The sequence below is a fragment of the Octodon degus genome, unplaced genomic scaffold, assembly GCF_000260255.1.
Source record: "Octodon degus isolate 3935 unplaced genomic scaffold, OctDeg1.0 scaffold00188, whole genome shotgun sequence".
NCBI lineage: Eukaryota > Metazoa > Chordata > Mammalia > Rodentia > Octodontidae > Octodon > Octodon degus.
In genome coordinates this window covers 4,176,024-4,189,425 of record NW_004524764.1, presented here as the reverse complement: position 1 = coordinate 4,189,425, position 13,402 = coordinate 4,176,024, and the positions used below count along the sequence as shown (strand labels likewise).

The window sequence follows — 13,402 nt, the reverse complement described above, 5'->3', positions numbered from 1 at the left end:
ACTGAGCCATCTCCCTGGCCCCTTAAGAATATATTTTGAAATATATTCTTAAATATATTTAAGTGAAGTGAAACAAAAGGTCATTGTAAAAATTAGTGTTATTGAGACAGTTTGTAAAAATTAGTATGTAACAGAACTTTGCAATCGCAATAGAAGGAAGAAAATGTTGAGAAGGTTGAAAAGAAAACTGGATCAAAGAACAGATTTGGCATTAAGGAAAAGAAAGGGATAATCATATAAGATGAATCTGTACTATGATACTAATTAAATTACAAAAAGTACAGGAAGGGTCAAATTAGTGGGGGAAGTCTATAAATTCAAGTTTGCATGTATTGAGTTTGAGATTCTTCTGGGAAAATCAGGAAAACCTATTCCATTGTCAGACAGGTAAAGGAGCAGGAACTTGTAGTCAGGAAAGAGATATCAACAAAATAAAGATTTGTAAATCCTTGGCATTCAATTGGTAGTGTAAGTACCAGGGCTGGTAAAAGTTCAGGGAGAAAATATAAACCCAACGAAAGTGAATCACTTTTATTGCATAATAGCTGAGTCAACAAAGGAGATTCTCTGGTCTGTTTGATGATTATATTTTAAAAAATAAACACCCCAAAACTAAACACACAAATAGGTGGGGGTGCTCAGTGATAGACTTTTCTTGCCTGAATGTGAAACCCTGGGTCTGATTCTCAGAAATACACACACACACACACACACACACACACACACACACACACAAACACCCCTCCAGGTTGGGGTGTGGGGCTGAGCAGCACTAAACAGACTTACTCCAACAGGCCCCAGGGGACTGGTCCCTCTACTCTCCCTGGGCAAGGATGAGAAAGTTGCAACTTCATTGGTTGTTTTCCTTTGAATTCTTCCCTCCTGTTCTATTCCCTTTGGCTCTGAGTGTGTTTTCAGGGTCCCCTGGATCCACACTCCTGGCCTCTACTTCCTATAATCTTCCCACTGATCTAACACTACCCAGTGTTTCCCGGCAAGTCTTTCCCTCTTGCTGTTAGCTACTTTCTCCCTCCTCCCATACACACACTTTTCTTTTCTTTCTTTCTTTCTTTTTTTTTTTGCGGAACCGGGGATTGAACTCAGTCCCTTGTGCTTGCTTGCCAGGGAATCACTTAGTCCACTGAGACATCTCCCTGGCCCCATATTTTTCAAAAATGTCTGGTCAATAAGCACCAGGAACTTTACATGGAGGATAATGATGCATTTGAGGGCCAGACAAATCTGGGCACAAACTCCAGTTCCTGTAGAAAATATTATGTTAAACCATATGGGGCTGGTATGGTTCCATGTAGACAAGGACTAAATTGCAGCAGTTTCATGTGGCTAGACCTCCTTACCTCAGGAGTCAGGCAAGCCAGCTTAACAGCTCAAAACTGAATTCCCACGGAGTGACAGATCAAAGTGAGTCCTGACTGCTCCCACGTGCTTTCCATGTCAGCTTGTTAAATGAGGTGGCAGGGAAAGATGGCTGCAGTAAGTTGGATTAGCAATTCCTTTTTCCTTGGGGAGACACCAAGGAAGCATAAGTAGAAGAATGAATAAAAAAATTTCCTTCTCTCTCCCTGGAGACAGAAATGCCAGGTGAGGAGAGACTTTGGGTCCCAGCAGTCCTTCAAGTAAATCAGCTGCATTATGTTTTCTTGCTTAGCAAGAATTTTCTTATGATAATTTTATCATAATTTTCTTATGATAATTTTCCTGTAGTCTATTGCTAGTAATCCAGCCCTTTTTCAGTCTTTTAGGAAGTAAGTATGATTTTTTAAAAAATATATATATTATCAAGTGAGTTGAATCAGTTCTTATTCAAATCTGAGAACCTCTCTCTTTCCTCAAAATGACTGTTATGTGTTTATTTTATTCTTTAATGTGAATTTTGCAGTTTTACTCTCAAGAGTCAACATCATGGAGTCTCTTGCTCTTCTCTTATGTGCGACTTACAAGTCCCATTAGTGGTGACAGTAGTTTATGAACATTTGTAGAGTAGGAGATTTGGAGAGAGACAGAAAGACAGAGAGGGTAGGAGAGAGACAGAGGGAGAGAGAGAGACAGAGAGACAGACACAGAGGGTGGGAGAGAGAGACAGAGGAGAGAGAGAGAGAGAGAGAGAGAGAGAGAGAGAGAGAGAGAGACAGAGACAGAGACAGACAAAGACAGAAACAGAGACATAGGGGAAGAACATAGAGTATCACTCTATAAAGCACAAATGAAAGAAGAGTTACTGTAGTTAAAGCAGGATCAAAGAAAGAAGTGGGGGGGGGCTGGGGAGATAGCTCAGTAGAATAAGCACTTGCCTGGTAAGTGTCAAGGTCCTGAGTTTAATCCCCAGTACCGCAAAAAAAAAAAAAAAGAAAGAAAGAAAGAAAGAATGAGGGACAGAAAGAGCCTAAGAACTGACTTTTTGTCCAGAACGTTCCCAGGGCTACACTGACAGCACCATGAACTCCATCGTAATATCTGAGCGTAGCATAGCTTGATTGTACATATACTAGGTGATGGAGTATGTGACTGTATACAAGTGTATGTGTTTGTGTGTGGTTTCCATTGTCCCAATTCAGAAGCAAGAAAGCAGAATCCTTGCTTACACAATAAGTCTTTCAGTGGCACTTTAAAAAAAATGTTATGAGAAAATGTGTTATGTATAGGTACCAACTCCCCTTGGTGAATACAATCATTATGTATAGCAGACATGTGTTGATAAAAATTAATGATCTTATAAGTTGGTTAGTTACCAATGATGGAGAAACAATAATTCAGAGAATTAATTAATTTTGACATCTGGATATAGTTACTGTTAAGTTATCATGTGTCTTTTTAAACCGATCTAGGAATTTACAAATACAGTGGAATAGTCCCTACCCAAAATGTCTGGGACCAGGAGTGTTTTGAATTTCAGATTTCTTTTTATTTTTCTCTCTCTTCATTTATTTTTTATTTTTTTGTGGCCAGCTCAGTCTGCCCTACGGGTGGGGCTGGTGCGGTATGTGGTGCTGGGGGTTAGACTTCGGTCCTTGCACTTGCTTAAGCTTGGCTAAACAGTCACTTTAGACCTCTGAGCTGTCTCGCTGGCCCTCGGATGGTTTTTGCATTTAGAAGGATTTGCAGTATGGAGATAGTGAAAAATTATCTTTTTAGGAGATAATAAGATATTTTGGAGCTGAAGTTTAAGTCCAAACATAAAATTCATTTGTGTTTTCTTCCTTTCTTTTTTTTTTTTTTTTTTGGCGGAACCAGGGATTGAACTCAGATCCTTGCGTTTGCCGGTCAAGCGCTTATCTTACTAAGCCATCTCCCCGGCCCCTGTGTTTTCTATATATCATATGCATATAACCTGACTGTAATTTTATTCAATATTTTCATGCAGCTTCTTTTTCTCTATGACCTGTTACATTAGGCCAGGAGTGGCATTTTCCCCTCACAGTATCATGTTTGTGCACAAAGAGTTCAAATTTTGGAGAAGTTTAGAATTTAGGTTTCACTTTAAGGACTTTCAAACTATTAAACAAAACCTAATAATCAAAAGTGCATTTCTAATTCATGTCCAAAGCAAGTGGGTAAGGGTCTTTGGCTATTGTTATTTAAGAATATAAACTGATGGAGGCAGTATCTGTACAGTGTTTTATTGTCATTGCCATAGGGACAGTGAATATGGCTTATAAAACTATGGCCTCTGGTATTACTGTTTGAAAGTGGCACCAAGTTAATCTGCAGTGTTCCCTGCTCTTGAGTGCATTCAGAAGTCATGGCTTTGTATTTGAAAAAAAAAAAAATGCTATAAGGTTCACATTACCAGGAAAACAAAGTTTTCATGGAGGGAAAAGTGTTTTTCCTAAGTCTGTATTCAGAAATGTTACTTATATCACAAGTATTATAAGTAAGGATGGGCTTTAGATTTTAAATTAATATTTTCACTAATTTACTTTCGATGTCAAGTAGTATAATGATTTTCCATTAATAAAGAAGATTTTTGTTTGCACTTTTGTTTGGCTTTCTCGTTCCTAGGCAGCGTCTCCTCCTTATGTGGCAGGTTTCAGCATCACCCATCTCTCCAGCAGAATTCTTGGAATGAGAGACACAGGGCTTCCCTCCCTGCCTCCAAATAGAAGATTCCCCTGGGGAACACTGATGCCAGCCAATTCTTCAGCTCTGGCATTGATGTGTGAGTGTGCACCATGCTACTGCCCTGCCCTTCCAAAGCCTATGAGTGGTTGGGAAGGGCAGGGCACTGCAAAAGGATGCCCGTAGGAAAAGGATACGAATTTTTATGTAAATGCAGGCTTTCGCATAATGAATTTATACGTCTGTTTCCAAGTTATGCGAGTTGTAACGGGTAGTATTTTGGAAACAAACCTATGGGTATGATCAGCTACTAAGATACATGAGCAGACTGCTTGGAAAATGTCTTCCTCCTAGAGGGCCTCGTAAGGGGCGTGGAAAGGAGCTTCTTAAATGAGAAAGCCACCAAATCCTGTTGCCATGTAGGGTGGTAAAATGCAAACAGTATACATACTGCCAAGGGCTTGTCTTTAAAGAATCTGGACTGCGATTAATACAGGTAGATGTGGCTTCCAACTGTTGCCATAAAAAGCAAGCCCAGAAGATTCACGCTGGCAGATAACTAGGCTGAACGCTAAGGGGATCCAACAGTAAGTGTTAATGTTTATGAGGTAGATTTTCCTCTCAATAGGTCTTTTAAATAATTTCAAGTATTATGAGATTTTCCCAATTTCTTTAAATGTAAATCTTTGGTGAACTATAAAACTATCTTCAACCCTATGGACTCCCCACTGCTTTTAAGAAAGATCCTAACTTGACTGCACAAATTGCATTGTGTAGAATTCTGAGGGTGGTTGGGCTCAAGTGTGTCCTCCCAAAATTCATGTACTGAGATCCTACCCCTTGGTATTTGAGAATGTGACTGGTGGGGGGGCCTTGAAAGAGATACAGCAGCCAATATAACATGAGGTCATTCGGGTGAGTCCTGCTCCAATATGACCACCTTTAAAAGAAGAGAAGTTGGAGCACAGTCATGTTCTGAGCACAGAGGAACAACTGTTTAGGGACAAGCAAGGGGCAGCCATGTGTAAGTCAAGGAAAGAGGCTGTCGAAGAGATAAACCTGCCAAGACCTTAATCTTGGAATTCTAGCTTCCAGAGCTGTTAAAAAAAAAAAAAAAAAAAAAAGGTATCTTGGGGCTGGGAGATAGCTCTGCAGTGTAAGTGCATGCCTGGCAAGCACAAGAACCCAGATTGAATCCCTGGTACCAAATGTTGTGTGGGTCCCTGAACCCCAGGTGCGTGGTGTCCCTCCAAAACTGGGCATGGTGGCTCATGCTGGGGAGGGCGTGAGACAGGAGGATCACTACAGGTCTGAGCTGCAAATCAAGACCCTGTATCGAATAAATAAATACATGTTTTAAAAAATAGGTATCTCTTGTTTAAACCACCCGCTTAGTGGCATCTTGCAATGGCAGCCTTAGCAAACTGACACAGAGGATGCGAGAGAAAAAATGACCTAGTGAGAAGTTTTTTTTTTTTTTTTCTGATTTTGCAAAGAATAATTTTTAATGATTGTTCTTCAGAGAACAAATATATAAAAATTTGTGACTTTCTCCTGAAGTTAGTTGATGATCCAGAATTTGAAATTGAATTGAAGCTTTACTTAAATCAGAAGAATGTTCTGGATTCACTACCGTTTTCTTCAGAAAAGAAAGCAGGCCAGCTTTCTGTGCCTGCTCTGTGCAGGAGCATGGGACAGTCATCTTTATATTCTCAGTTGTTAAATTGATTTTTCATAGAGGAGAAGAAAGTAAATTTTATAAACTATAAACCTGGAACTTTTCTCTCCAGATGGCTCAGAAACTTAGAAAGAATTTAGCAAAAGGTTCTATTGGATGGGGGGTATTTTATAAAACTGATTATTGAGCACAAAAATTTAACTTAGTGTTACTAAATAATAAATGATTATTCAAATCACACATGCTGGGTAATTCTTTTTTTTTCATGCTGGGTAATTCTTTTCATAATATTGAGCATTAATGTTAAACCGTTGGAACTTGCTTTGCCTTTGACTTCTAGAATGTTCTTTTGAACTTTTGTGCCTCTCTGGCAAGAACGTGTTGTTTCTTTCTTCGTCTTGGCCTTTTCCCATCTTCTTCTTAAAGGTTGGAGATTGGGGTAACATATTGAAAAGCACACTTACTAGGATAATCCAAGCATAGCCCTTATTACTAAAAGATACTCTGAAATTATTTTTAAGACAATCTTCCCCTACAAACCTGCAGAGATGTTGTTGGTGATCCCATTCCTTTCCTCCATAGAGCTTCAGGGACTTCCAAGCTGGGCAGTGACAGAGACAGCAATTGCTTCTTTTGTGTGATTCTTTTGGTAACATTGTTCTGTTTTCAGGCTTTTCCCTGTGCCTGGGACATGGCTGACTGCACTTAGAAAGCAATATTCATGGCATTAGGAGTTGAAAGAAAAAGAGGTTCTTATGGGTATAGATGTCCAAGCTAAATCTACGTTGGATCATAAACCAGGATTTTTCTTTTTAATTTTTAAAAAGTCTTTTGTTGCTCTTTCGGGTCCTCCTTTCCAAGATGATGAAAAAAAGAAGGAACAATGGTCGTGCCAACAAGGGCCACAGTCATGTGCAGCCTATTCACTGCATGAACTGTGCCCGGTGCGTACCCAAGGATAAGGCTCTTAAGAAGTTTGTCATTTGGAACATAGTGGAGGCCACCGCCTTCAGGGACATTTCCGAAGCCAGTGTCTTCGACGGTTATGTGCTTCCCAAGCTGTATGTGAAGCTGCATTACTGTGTGAGTTGTGCCATTCACAGCAAAGTGGTCAGAAATCAATCTCGTGAAGCCTATAAGGACCGAACTCCTCCACCCTGATTTAGACCTGTGGGTGCTGCCCCACGACCTCCACCAAAGCCCATGGAAGGGGAGCTGGGTCTTAATGGACTGAAGAAAACTCTCTTGAGAAAGAAATAATAAATTGAATGCTATATCTTAAAAAAAAAAGTCTTTTGTTTATTTATTTGGTACAGGGTCTCATGTAGTTTGGACTGGTAGTGATCCTCCTGTCTCAGCCTCCCCAGCACTGGGATTACAGGCTTGGGCTACCTCACCTAGTTTCTCGGGCTGGCTCAGTGCACCTAGGGGCAGGGCTGGCACCACATGTGGTACCAGGGATGGAAGCTCAGATCTTGAGTTCGCCTGGCAGGCTGTTGCCCCTCCTGAGCTACCTATGCAGCCCCATAACCCAGGCTTTTGCCTGTGGACACAATTATGGCTCAGCTTTTTCTTTATGGCCCATACTTTAGCCAACTATTTTCAGACACCCATTATCATTTAATTCCTTATCAAGGTCATATATGAGCTTTCTGATGGTTGAGATGCAATACCCAGTGCTTGCACTTTAAAGGGGAGGTGTAATTCAGCTCACAGTCTCACGGTCTTCATTCTGTGGTTAGTTGACTCCAAGACCAAAACATCATGGTAGAATGATGGTAGCAGAGCAGAAATGTTCAGTCCTCGGTGTTCAGGAAGCAGAGCACAGGACCGTGCCAGAGGGGAAGGGGCCAGGGATCATACTTAGTGCCCTAAGTGAAGCCTTCACCACCCACCCAGACGTGGGCTCCACCAAACTGCCAGCCACTTCTTAATCCAATAAAGTGGACACGTCACAAAAAATGGTCATGGCTTTATTGATGTGAGGCACTAGAGGAATATTGGAAGAAAAGAGAAGGGCAAAAGGAAATTACATCTTCTCCTACTTTCTTTTTCAAAGAAATGTGGCTCCAGTCTCAGTTTTCTTTTTTAAACTCTCAGCATCTCCTTGTGCTTCTAAAAGGAAACAGCACCTGGTGAGCTTTATAACCTGGGAAGTTGGAATGACAGTTTTTGTGTTTCCTGTTATCTAGTAGGCTACAAGCACCTGTCTGTCTAAATCCTATTTTTGATAATCCATACTCCAGTTGTGGAGAGCTTTTCCCCACAGCTTGAGTAGCAGGTCTACAGAACTACATCCAGTGATTTCTTCTGTCCTTAACTCTCGGTCCTTTTCTCTTGCTTCTTCTGCCCCAGAGGTAATTAATAGCTGTTTTTATCTTTTAGCTTTTCCAATATTGTATTTACATAATGAGTTTCCTGGATTAATTGCTATCTTACTGAAAGGTCCAATATAGTTTCTATTTAAATAAGATATACAGGCTTAGGGTCAAGGACAGATTACTGAAGACAGAGTATAATCATGACTGGTCAAGCCTGGGGGATATGCCCAACTTTGGTGCCATGAGACGTGGTCTGCTACTAGGACAGGCAGGGGAGATGGGGCTGGTGGATGGCCTTAGCAGCATGAACTTGTCATCATAGATAATGGTTGTGTATCTTTCACGGTGTCTTAGTCTATGTTGTGCTCTTATAAAAGACTACCTATGACTGGGTATTTTGTAGTGAACATGATTTGTTGGGTCATGTTTCTGAAGGCTGGGAAGTCCAAGATCTTAGGTCAGGATATACCAAGGTGTTCTATACTACTTCCTTCCCATGGAGGGTAGGTAGAGGGAAGGTGTGACAGAGCAACAAAGCAGACTCAGAGCCTTGTACCTCTTTCTAATCAGCACCCACCCATTCATGAGGCGGAGCCTTCGGAACCTGAACACCTTTGTTAGGCTCCATTTCTCAGTGCTGTTGCACTGGGGATTACACTTCGAGCACATGCTTTTAGGGGGCCATATTTGAACCACACTACACAGTAAACTAGGGAGAAAATGAGGGAGAACAATAAAGAGGGGGAAGTGCAAGTAAGGGAAGAGCTTTGTTTGGGGGCTGGACATTGATGTTTGTGTGCAAAGGTGGAGAAATGGCTAGAAGGGAAGTGATGGAAAGCAGAGAGAGAAGGTACAATGGGTGATGTGTTTCCAAAAGTCATGAGAAGCAAGCTAAGGCCTTGAGAGGAAGGAGAGGCACCTTGGGGCGAAGAGCAGGAGCAAGGAGTCTATAAGGGGTCTTGGAGCAGGGACCTATTCTAGGCATAGGAAGAGTTTCTTGGATTTCGCCTCTGTTGGCCTCCTGGACACTTCAGGGAGTGTAGGAAAGGATGGAGGAGGACAGAAATTTGAGGACAGAGAGTGAGAAAAAGACACTTTGAAAGGACGAACTGTTCTGTGTTTCAATGAAACACAGGGGTTATTTGAAATACTGAAAGCACATTTGAAACTGTACTCATGACTTTGTAAAGGTACCAGATGTCTGTCCTGCAAAGCCTTTTTATTTCAATTCTGACGCAGGAGTGATGTTGGAGGATGGGGCTTGGTAACACGGCTGGCGCAACCAGACCAGCTGAAAAGACTTGTTAACCACAGATAGAGGCCAACAGAGCTGCTGCACCCAAGCCTGACGTGAGAAGACACTGGGTAATCCTTGCCCCCAGTACCAACTTTCTGACACGAGAACAAGCCATGCCTAGTGCTTGATAGCAATCTACTGGCACACACTCAGGCAGGACTGCCTGGAGCCACTGTCAAAGAAGATATAGAGATGGCAGTACTTGATCTTGTTGCATTCTTAACCATTCTGCTTGTAGGATGGATGCTCTCCTTTTCCTTCAAAGTACTCATTTCAAGTGCTTCTTTTCCTGTTGCTTTCTTTTCTCTGTTGTTTTCTTCTTATTTCTGCCCTTAAAAAATAAGCTTTCACATTTGCCAGTTGCCCTGATCATTTCTTTGAATATGATAATAAAAATCTGGAAAACACTGCTGGTCAAATGGGAGATAGCTCAGTGGCATAAGCACCTGCCTGGCAAGTGCAAGGTGCTGGGTTTGATTCCTGGTACAAAACAAAAACACAAACAAAAAACAAAAGCAAAACCCTCCTGCTAACAGGCAAATGGAGGAAGTTTAGAGAAAGTGTTTTGACTAAGTTGATAGTTTTTCTAATGTGATGGAAATGTGGGCAAAGGAGTTTGAGGTTTTAGCAAGAGAATTATTGTTGTGGTAGAGTATAGCATTAATTTCTAAAAGAAGAGAACAAAGGATAGAAGGACCTAAGGAAAAGATATAGATTAGTACTGCTAAAGGAATCCGAAGACCAGGACATCAGAGCGTGATCCCACAGTGAGGATTAAGCAGGTGATCCAGAAGGATAGAAAGGTGTGATCACAGAGTGCGGTGTCTGATTTAATAGTTTTATAACTGGATCTAGTTGCTGATCAAGGCAGTGAGCAACTGAGGTGGTGGGATTGTTATCTATGGTTTAAATGAGGTCAGTCACCACCAAGACACATTCTAAATGTGATTGCCAATGTAAGCATGTTGAGACGTGAGTTCTCTGAGGAGTAACTCGGTTCCTGGGGTCTTGGCTCTCATGAATGAATGAATGCTTTTCTCTTGAGACTGGATGAGTTCTCCTGAGGATGGATTAGTTTTCGAGAGAGTGGGTTGTTATTGAGACCATCACCTCCTCCTATTCATACATGTGCTTTTCCTTTCTTAAGCATCATTTTCCCTTCTATTTTCCTACCTGGAAGTCCTCTTCAGATGTGACCAATCCTTCAGTGTCCAGATTCCAAAATCATGAGCTGAAGCTAGCTGTGGTGGCATACGCTTGTAATTTTAGAATTCCAGAAGGTTGAGGCAGGAACATTGCTAGTTGATGTCCAACCTGAGAAACTTAGCAACTTGGAGAAACCTTGTCTCAAAAATAAATAGTGAAAACTGGCTAGGAATGTATCTCAGTGTAGAGTTCCCTGGATTCAGTTCCCAATAAAAAAGAAAAGAAAGAAAACACACAGAAAAACAAACCAAAAAAATCCCACCTGTTTTCTCAATAAATTACCAAGTTTCAGGTATTCTGTTAGAGTAACAGAAAATGGACTAAGTGAAGGAAAACTCAATTAAAGAAGACAGTATCGGTGAACCAAATAGTATTCATTTTTAATTGCTTACTTGAATGTTATAATTTGCCTATAGCTCAGGTTATACAAATTCAAGTATTGTTTTGTCAAGTCAGTTATGAGCTCAGTGAAAATAAGGATGGTGTTATATATATGACATTGTCATCACATACCTATGCTACATCATCCTATATGACATCATCATCACATACATGTTACATATCATATATGACATTATCATCACATTGTTACATCATCATATTGGCATCATCATCACATACCTATGCTACATCATCATGTATGACATCATCATTACATACATGTTACATATCATATATGACATCATCACATGTGTTACATCATCATATTGATATCATCACATACCTATGTTACATCATCATATATGACATCAGTATTACATACATGTATGTGTTTACCTAGACACAAAATCTTTTTCCTATGCAATATTTTGGAAAAGCACTACCTTCATGAAATAAGGAGAGTGACTATTCAAGATGTTTATTGTGTGTTATTCTATTTTGCTGGCTTAATTTCTTCCAGAAAATATTACTTATTCTCCTCTATAAGTGCAGCACCTGAAACGTGGATAGCTTCACAGGGAGCCAGAGCCAATTTACAAGTGTAGAAACTAAGTTGGCTTAAAGTGGAGCAGATTGTCTGAATAGAACATTGCCACTGCCACTGTACTTCTTTGCATAAATCCCTTTGTAAAATCAATCATGAAATGGTGCTTTCTAGGCACAAGATACAGATTCCAGGGTGTGTGGCCCTGCGAGGCAGTGACAGGAGAGATTTTGGTGACTGGAGGGAAAAGGGAAGTGCCAGCGGTGTCTGTGAAGTCATCCTTCCTGTGTCAGAACCACAGGAAATGTGATGCTCTTACCGGCAGCCACTTCCCCTGCCACCTTGTTTACTGTTATGTAACGTTCTGCTCTCACCAGCCCTGTTCGCTTTATAGGAAATCCAGGGAGAAGGGCACTGCCGCCCGGCCCCACCACCTTGGGAGTCAGCTCCTCCTCCTCCTCCCTCTCCAAAACGGAGTCAGCCTCACGTGCTGTGCTGGGCGCCGACGCCCGGCCTGCTGCTCCACGGCTAATGCACAGTTGGTAGTTTCCGAGAAAGGCTAAGGGGACTTCATGGGGCCACAGCCCACCTTGGGCTGGTGCAGTGTGTGAGCCCCCTTTGTCCTGCCTGGGGCTGCAGGCCCCTCCGGTCTTCCACAGACCCAGACCTGCGTCTGTCCACGAGTCTCTGCTGAGTTGCGCTCTGTGTGAGCTTCATTCCGTTTGCCTTTCCTTTCACTCTGTCGTCCCCTTTGCCTTTGGTGGCTGGTTCTATGTATCAAGACTGGGTTTTTCTGAAACAAACTGTCAACTAATTTATGTTTAGGAAATTTTAAAAGTTACCCTTCCAAAATCGAACTCATTCAGAGGGAGATAAAAGTGAGGCTTATTACAAACGGGAACAGCTTTCATGACTCACCTTTTCTTCCAGCTGTGCTTGTATTGATCCAATCATTGCTGAGATAGACTGAAAATTATGCACACAGATAAAAGACCTGAGCCTTGTAAATTTTAAAAATAAAACTGAGAGGAAATAACTGACATGTTTCTCAGTGGATAAATGGCTAAGTAGCAGTAGAGCCATATAGAGGAATATTACTCAGCAATAAAAAATGGACTATTGTTACACACAGCAGCTTGGATGGTTCTCAGAGTTATCATACTCTGTGAAAACAGCCAGTTTCAAAAGGTTAAGTACTATATGATTCTACTTAAATAACATTCTGAAAATGGGAAAAAAATCTAAAGATGGAAAGTAGATTAGTGGTTATCAGAGGCAGAGACAGGGGCAGCGAAGGTTGATCATGAAAATGGCATCTGAGGAATTCCTTCACACTGATGGGACAGTTCGTTAGCTTGTGACGGTGCTACATGCACATGCTCATGCACTCAAATTGCATAGAAGTGGCCACACGAACACATGCACACAAGTGAACACATATAGAAACTGGAAAACGTCTGCAGTCTAATTAGCAATATTGTGCCAATGTTTATGTCCTGGTTTTGATCTTTTAATATATATACAAAAGGTGTCACTGGGAGGAGGAGGTAAGAAAATAGAGGAATCTATGCAATTTTTTAATGAAGCTACAATTTCTTCACAATAAAAAGTCTTAAAACCTAAATTTGAGAATAAGCAGGTGCTATGCTTTAGAGACAATGAGTTCCTCCAGGCTAATAGGTTGCAAACTTGGTTCCCAGGGTAGCAGTGTTCAGAGATGGGGGGTTGGGGAATGGTTGGATGGATTGTGAGAGCTCTTACTTCCTCAATCCTTTCATGAGCTCAGGGCTTAAGGTGCTTATTGAGTAGGCAGTGGGGATAACTGCATGAAGCAGGTCAGTGGATTCATGGCTTTGCAGGGTATCTGCTGTCCTCAGCCCCTTCTTGGCCTTCTTTGT

At 41.3% G+C, this 13,402-nt stretch overlaps 1 pseudogene; it reads right to left on the bottom strand.

Annotated features, from left to right (window-relative positions):
- The window catches only part of LOC101562273, a 106,205-nt pseudogene extending 93,984 nt beyond the window's left edge, over nucleotides 1–12,221 (bottom strand).
- Nucleotides 12,222–13,402: the final 1,181 nt, after the last annotated feature.